Genomic DNA, 8,581 nt, shown 5'->3' on the forward strand with positions numbered 1-8,581 from the left:
TGTGGTCACATGGTCAAAATTCAGAGGCTTGGCAACTGATTCCTATTTATGACGGTCGCAGAGTCCCAAGGTCACATGATCCCCTGTGGCGACCTTCAGACAAGCAAAGTCAATGAGGAAAGCCGGATTCACTTAACAACCCTGTGACTAACTTAACAACTGCAGGAATTCTGTGGCAAGAAAGGTTGCAAAATGGGGCAAAACTCATTTAACAACTGTCTCTCAGCATTGGAAATTTTGGGCTCCATTGTGGTCATAATTTGAGGACTACCTCTATATGTCTTCTACCTGGATGGTAGTCTTGCTGATCAGTCCAGCCCTGAAGGCATTTGGAGTTCCATGTTAGGAAAAAAGCACTGTGCATCTTCATGAGGACTGGCATCTTGGCACTTCCTGGGAGAAAACAGATAGCTAAGTTCTTATCAGTTGCTAATTGTAGGTGTATTAATTTTGGGGCATTTGCACACAATATCCTCACCCATTCGGCTACGGTTTCTGGCACATTTGCAATGTCCTCTGAAGTTTTGTGTGGGTAAAAGTGGGCAACTACGCTGGTAATTCAGCCACAATTTTCTCCTCTTCCTCGTTTTCATACAGTGGTTTTCTTTTGAAGTCACTGAAAGTGACCATTGGGGGGACAAGACAGAATTTGAGTCCTCTAGAGCAGAGTTTTGCAACCTTGGCCACTTATAAAAAGAACAGACTTCAACTCCCAGAATCCCCCAGCCAGCCATGCTTTAAGAGGGGAGGATTTTAACTCCCAGAATCCCCCAGCCAGCCATGCTTTAATAATAATAATAAGTTGGAAGGGACCTTGGAGGTCATCTAGTCCAACCCCCTGCTCAGGCAGGAAACCCTATACCATTTCAGACAAAATGGCTGGCCAGTCTCTTCTTAAAAACCTCCAGTGTTGGAGCATTCACCGCTTCTGGAGGCAGGTTGTTCCACTGGTTAGTTGTTCTAACTGTCAGGAAATTTCTCCTTAGTTCTAGGTTGCTTCTCTCCTTGACTAGTTTCCATCCGTTGCTTCTTGTCCTGCCTTCAGGTGCTTTGGAGAATAGCTTGACTCCCTCTTCTTTGGGGCAGCCCCTGAGATATTGGAAGACTGCTATCATGTCACCCCTCACCCTTCTCTTCGTTAAACTACACATACCAGAATCCCCCAGCCAGCCATGCTTTAAGAGAGGGGACTTCCACTCCCAGAATCCCCCAGCCAGCCATGCTTTAAGAGGGGAGGACTTCCACTCCCATAATCCCCCAGCCGGCCTGCTTTAAGAGGGGAGGATTTCAACTCCCAGAATTCCCTAACCAAACTGGTTGGCTGAGGAATTTTGGCAGTTGAAGTCCCAAGTCACTGGATAGCGCTAGCAGTTCTCCGAGGGTTTGACCTATAGTGGCTCCATAGCGGGACCTTCTGAGTGGTAGCCCCCCTCTTCACCAAAAGCTGATATATAAAAAATATTCTGTAATAATTTTCTGTACAGAAGAATGTGGATCTTGGAGGAGAGAAAGTGGGAAGAAATGTTGGATTTTTGAAGAGCCCTTATAATGGCTCTTATTGTGTTATTTCCGACCTTGTGTTTGTTTCTCCAAGTCATTAAAAATGGAGAAATACAGGTAGTCCTCGACGTACGATGCTTCCTTTAGTGACTGTTCAAAATTACAGCGGCACTGAGAAAAGTGACTTATGACCATTTTTCACATCCAAACATCCCCAAGCATCTGATCAAAATTCAGGCGCTTGGCAACTGACCCATACTTATGGCGGTCGCAGTGTCCCGGGGTCACATGATCCCCTTTTGCAACCTTCTGACAAGCAAAGTCGATGGGGAAGCCAGATTCCCTTAACAACTGATTTACCAACATATCAACTGCAGCTGTTCACTTAACAGCTGTGGCAAGAAAGGTGGTAAAATGGGGGCTCAATTGTGGCCGTATGTTGAGGATTGCCTGTATTAATGTGGTTAAGTTCTAAGATGGCGGCGCCTGGAATGGCTGCGGCTGCATTGGCTCTTGAAGGTGAATAGTTTTGGGAGGGATAGTAAAGGCTATAGGCCACATGAACAGGAAGATTTTAATGTGTTTGAGCAACATGGTGGAACTAAGGTAACATACGACATACGACCGACAATCTTTGCTGGCCTGGCGAGTTTCTAGTTGTTTTGGAACTGTTGGTGAGACCGTTAAAAGTCGTTGGCGCTGTTTGAATTTGTTCTACCAGCAGCAAGATCTGACTGCTGGCCCAGTGATGGATTGTATTGCAAATCAGGGCTGTTCCCAGAGGAGGCAGAGGAGGAGAGGACCTGGAGCTTATGGAGAGAAGGAACTGGATGAGGCTGCCGGCAGGCCCAGAGGAAGAGAGAGAGGCTTGTGGAGGAGTTGGTGGCGGCGGCAGCAGCGTGCTCCAGGGGCGAAAAGAAGCAAGGCCTCTTTAAGGAAAAGGTGGAAGAGTCAGGATCAGAAAAAGGAAAGAAGGCGAGGTTGTCAGAATACTAGCTAACTTGAGGGCTAATCCACATGGAGCCCCATTTCCATCTGTCCTGTTTGCCATCGTTCACTCCCTAGAGACTAAAATGGACCATGTGAAATTTGAGCGGGCGCCGAACAAGGAGTATATATCGGAGGTGGTGACCCTTTGAGAGCTGTATGCAACGAAATTTCATTTTGATCTATGCCGATTGGTGTACATTCAAAGTGACAATAAAGTTATCATCATTAATGTGATAAAAGTATTAGGAATAATATCAGATCCTGGTTGTAGATGGTCACTAGATGGCAGCAAAGGCTTTTTTAAAAAGAAGGGAGATATGTTTCTGTTTTTTGTATCTTTTTGCTGCCCTCTTCTGGCCCTCCAAAGTGTTACAGGCTAAATCTGGTAATCTACAGATAGTCCTCGATTTAACAATTATTTAGTGACCATAGTTACAACAGCATTGAAATGCCGTTTTTTATACTTATGACCATTACAGAATCCCTGTGGTTATGTAATTGGCATCTATTTATGATAATTGCAATGTCCGGGGGTCTCATGACCCCCTTTTGCAACGTTCTGATAAGCAAATTCAGTGGGGAAAAGCCAGATTCCCTTAACAACTGTGGCAAAATGGTCGTAAAATGGGGTAAAACTCATTTAAGAACTGCCTTGCTTAACATAATGAAGATTTTGGGCTTTTCTGAGATTACAATTGCATCAAGTTAGATCTGGTTTGAATTTACCTCCAAAAACTGTTCCTTCTGGCAGGTAAAAGATTATTTTATTTTATTTATTTATTTATTTATTTTAATTCCATTTATATCCCGCCCTTCTCCGAAGACTCAGGGCGGCTTACAAGCTTAGCAGTAGCCTTCATTCTATGTATATGCCTGCTTATTAGGTCTTTCACCCCCCCTCCCCCAAGCGGCATTATTACAAAGTCAGCTTAATTGCCCCCCAACAATCTGGGTCCTCATTTTACCCACCTCGGAAGGATGGAAGGCTGAGTCAACCTTGAGCCTGGTGGGATCCGAATTTTAAGCTGGTTTTGCTCCAATCCAATCTGAGACTGCAAAAAATGGGGGGAAATTGGAGAAAATTTGGAACGCTGTTCCCTTAAATTAAAATTTAGCGGTTAACTAAAAATTAAAATTCATGTTAAAATTCAATGCAAGCTTCATTTAGTTCTTGGGTTAAATTGAACATGAATGTTAAATTTTGAATTAACATTGTAATGAATATTTCCATGAAAGTTTTCAAGAAGTTTTAATTCTCCACACCAAACTCCCGGAGTCTCTTCATATTCTCCTTGCTTTATATCATCTTTTTTTTTTTAAATGGAGGGAACCACTCCAAGAAGAGCAGCCCTAAATTTAATTCATCGCTTAAGTAATAAATCAGAAAGTAAAATCTGTGTGTGTGGGTGTGTGAGGGAAATACCGATGCATCGAATGAAGTGGAGAAAAGTAACTGGTGGCCCTAAAAGTAACATTAAAATGAAATAAAGGCAAGGAGGGAGGGGGGAAGAAAAGATAGAAGGAAGGAAAAAAGATGGAAAAAAGGGAGGAAGGAAGATAGGAAAGGGAGGAAAGAAGGAAGGGAAAAGGAAGGAAAGAAAGAAAAGATGGAAAGAGGAAGGAAAGAAAGAAGATAGGAAGGGGAAAAGATGAAATGAAGGAAGGAAGGAAAGAAGGAAGGTGGGAAGGGGAGGAAGGAAGGAAGGAAAGAAGGGAGGAAGGAAAGAGAGATAGGAAGGGGAAAAAAGATGAAATGGAAGGAAGATAGGGGAAAAAAGATGGAAAAAAGGGAGGAAGGAAGATAGGAAAGGGAGGAAAGAAGGAAGGGAAAAGGAAGGAAAGAAAGAAAAGATGGAAAGAGGAAGGAAAGAAAGAAGATAGGAAGGGGAAAAGATGAAATGAGGAAGGAAGGAAAGAAGGAAGGTGGGAAGGGGAGGAAGGAAGGAAGGAAAGAAGGGAGGAAGGAAAGAAAGAGATAGGAAGGGGAAAAGATGAAATGGAAGGAAGATGGGGAAAAAGATGGGAGGAAGGGAGGAGAAGATGGATGGAAGGAAAGGAAGATAGGAAGGGGAAAGAGGAAAGAAGGAAGAAAAAGGAAAGGAAAAAAGGGAAAGAAAAAGGAAAAACATGGAAAAGATAAAATGTTTTCTTTTTTTAAACTGGAAAAGCAGGAAAAAAAATATATCACTTTGGGTCTTTTTTTCTTGCTTTTAATGGCAAGAAAATTGATACGGGTCTCCCTGCCCTGGACTTGGAAGGATGCTTTTCACTCAATTGTTTTACAAGAGGACACAAGAGGCCAGGCCATAAATCCGTGCAATTGATGTCTTTTTTTTTATAAAGCATATTTCTCAGTTTAGGGCTTGGGGCTGGCTGGTGCCTGAGCTTCCTGCTATAAGGGGGGGGGGGCGAGGGGAGGAAGTGGGGCCCAACGACACCCCACCCCCCCAATAATCTCCTTACATAACAAAGATGGTGGGAAGGGTGGAACTTCTCACCTACGTGTTAAGTAGGGGAATCTCGTGAGAAAAGCAGCTTTATGGGCAAAACCGGGGGTCATAAGCCCCCAGGAGAGGGCAATCCAGCCCCCCTCCCCCCAAAAAAAACCGAGGGGCAGAAAATTGTGAAATTGGGGTGTCGTAAAAGAACAAAACCAAGCCACACACACACACAGGCTGACAAAACAGCCTGTTGCTTGAAAATTTCCCCAGGCCATTGCAAAGACACACACACACACACACACACACACACACACACACACACAAATGTGGAATTTATTCAGCTAGAAATATCCATTTACACAGTCTCGGGTGACACAGCTTTGGCCTTTGCAAACGGTCCAGGTCGGAAAGCTCTGGGGCATTATGGGAAATTGCACTTGGCGTCAGGACAGGCTGCTGCATCTCTGAAAGTGGACGGAGAGGCCAGCTGTCCAAGTGGGTTGGGAGAATGACAAAATTTCTGACCATTTGGGCTAGGAAGGCTTTGCAAGAGGGGAGGGGCAGAGACTGCGCCAGGTGTTGTCAACTAGGCAACTTTAAGAACGGTGGACGCATTAAAAGGGGGAGGCTGGCTGGGGAATTCTGGGAGCTGAACTCCTCACGACTTTACTGTGGCCCAGGTTGAGAAGAACTCAGGATAGCTCACCTTTGTCCTTCAGTGTATTAGCAAGAAACTGGGTCCAAAACAGGCAACCCTAACCCCCTCCCCCAAATCTTCTGAGGACCAAACTCTACCAATCCCATAATGCCCTACAAATTTTCCACAGGAATTCTGGGAACTGAAGGGTCAACCCAAACGAGGGCAGGGGACAGGATGGGAGAACGTAGAACTTTGCCACGGACTCGTATTTAATGACAGTCGCAGTGTCCTGGGGTCACGTGATCCCCTTTTGTGACCTTCAGACAAGTAAAAATCAGGGGACAGCCAGATTCACTTAACAACCGTGTGATTCACTTAACAACTGTAGTAAGAAAGGTTGTAAAAACGGCAAAATTCACTTCATTGTTTCGTTTAGCAACAGAACGTTTGGGCTCATTTGTGGTCATAAGTCAAGGACTATCTGTACGCGAAGTAGTCAAGAGGCTTTATCCTCACGATAACTGTTCAAAAATTGACCCACAATTGAACCAATTTTTTTTTTTTGGGGGGGGGGGGAAACTAGCCAAAGAAAGATTTTGAAAAACGGGCAGATCCAGCAGGGGGCAGTAGAGAACCAAGTACAAAAAAAAAACCCTGCACAGCTGGAAAAAAAGCTGGGAAAATCAACTTTTAATCATGGATCGGAAGTGACTTGAAAAATATTGGGTTTTTTTTTAAGAAAATAGACTTGTGTTTTTTTTGTTTGGCCATTGATTAGATTAAAATTAAGGGAAGAATATTTTATGAGCGCTTTCCCCTCCCTCCCAGAATATTTGTTATTAGTAGTTTAAGGTATTTTAAATATTATTCATTTAAACTTTTGAATGTGCTTCCTTCCATCCTTCTTTCATCTTTCCCTTCTCTTTCGCTCTATGTCTTTCAGCCTTTCTCCCTCTTTTCTTTTTCTTTCCTCTTTTTTCTAGCTCTCCACTCAATTTCTTTTCTTCTCTCCCTCCCTCCCTCCCTCCTTCCTCTCTTTCACCTCCTCTGCCTGTCATTTAATCAGCGATAAGTTTGCTCCTCTAATTATAAACTAATGGTTGCTGGCAGGTCTTTGTGATAAGGTAAAAAGCATCTCGGGCCAAAGAGATTATGGGGGAATAGTCCTCAACTTACAACTATAAGGGAGATCAGAATTTTCATTGTTAGGAACAGCGTTTCTTGTGAGCTGTGCCTGATTTTAGGACCTTCCTGCCACGGTTGTTAGGCTCACCGCAGTCGTTAAGTGGATCAGGCAGTCGTTAAGCAGATCTGGCTTCTCCTGTGCACTTTGCTTCTCGAAAGCCAGCTGGGGAAGTCGCAAAAAGGGGATCACATGGACTCCAGGATGCTGCGAGCGTCATAAATGTTAGTCGTCAAATGTCTGGATGTTGATCACGTGACCATGGGGATGCTACAACGGTCGTTAAGTGTGAAAAACAGCAGTGAGCCCTTGCTGTTGGCCACTAAGAGAATGGTCGAGGACGACCTGGAATCCTTTGTATCTACTCCCAAGTAGATCCTGTTCCTTTCTGGCAATTGATTCCCCATCAGAGGCTCAAAATTGAATCCATCAGCAAATCTTCTCCAACGCCACCCGGCCCCTCCCCATTGCTGTGGGGAGGCAGCCTGGCCCTTCCCCACCACGCTGGGGCCGGCCCAGTTACAGAGGAAGCTTCCGTGGACAAGCTGGGAACCCAGCCTCAGCTTCCAAGTTTCTAGTCCACATGCTCTCTGATATTTGGAGGAGACTCAAGTTTGCCTGGAGAAAAAGGCCCAGGCCGTTTCCTCTACAGCTGAAGCTACGGGTGGTCCTCACTTAATGACCGGTTGTTTTTCAACCGTCAGCCAAGCGTAAAAACACCCCAAGGGGTCACAATGCTCAGGCTGCCGCCCTTAAGCCACGTGATCGCATGTCGGGTCGTGCCCATGAACAGTCGCGGTGTTTTTGTGCTTGTGTGACTGCAATTCCCTATTTTTTTAACCAGTCTTTGGGAAAAGGAATGAGTTTCCTTAAGCACCAAGAAAAAGGCCGGAAAATTACTTCCGGTCTTATGGGTGCTTCAATTTATGACCATACTTCCAAGCTGTTATGGTTTTTAAGTCCAGGACGATTTATAGTTGAGTCATTAACCCTAACCTTGCACTGCAACCAATGGGAATGATCAGAAGCAAGCACATTCAGCCTCTTCTCATTTTACTCAGCATTCAGAACACAGAATAATCGGGTTGGGAGGGACCTTGGGGGCCATCTAGTCCAACCCCCTGCTTGAGCAGGAGACCCTATATACCATTTTCAGACAAACAGCTGCGCGGTCTCTCCTTAAAAGCCTCTAGTGAGGGAATGAACACCCACCACTTCTGAAGGCAAGTCGTTCTACTGGTAGAATTATCTGCAAAGGAAATTTCTCGTTAGCGCTCGGCGAGTTCCCTCCTTGCTTGGTTTCCATCCGCGGCTTCTTGCCTTCCTGCCAAGTGCCTTGGAGAAGAGGTCGACCACCACCCCGCTTTGGGGCAGCCCCTCAAACATTGGAAGACTGCCATCACGTCTCCCCCTCGTCCTCCTCTTCGTTAAACTAGGCTTGCCCAATTCCTGCAACCGTTCCATTTTTAGCCTCCAGCCCCCTAATCATCTTTGTTGCTCTTCTCTGCACTTTTTTTTTCTCAACATCTTTTTTTTTTAATACCGTGGCCACCAAAACTGGACGCAGTTTTCCAAGTGTGGCCTTATCAAGGAATTATAAATTATTAATGCCTCACTTGATCTTGATTCCATCCCTGGCAATGCAGCCTTAAATGGTAACCAACTAGGACACGTAGATCTCTTCTCTCTTATTAACGTGTCAATGGCGTGGCTGTCCTCCAACATCCCTATGAGAGAACAAATGGGACAGCTTGAGGGTAATCATAAAATAACAGTTGGATGGGACCCTGGAGGTCTTCTAGTCCACCCCTGCTCAAGCAGGAGACC

The 8,581-nt window shown here is 44.9% G+C and overlaps 1 long non-coding RNA gene across 1 annotated transcript in view; it reads left to right on the forward strand.

The window, feature by feature from the left end:
* Positions 1-8,581, forward strand: part of LOC308677644 — a 792,073-nt gene that overhangs the window by 160,737 nt on the left and 622,755 nt on the right. The gene's annotated exons all lie outside the window — the stretch shown is intronic.

Source organism: Vipera berus, assembly GCF_964194415.1.
Source record: "Vipera berus genome assembly, chromosome: Z".
NCBI lineage: Eukaryota > Metazoa > Chordata > Lepidosauria > Squamata > Viperidae > Vipera > Vipera berus.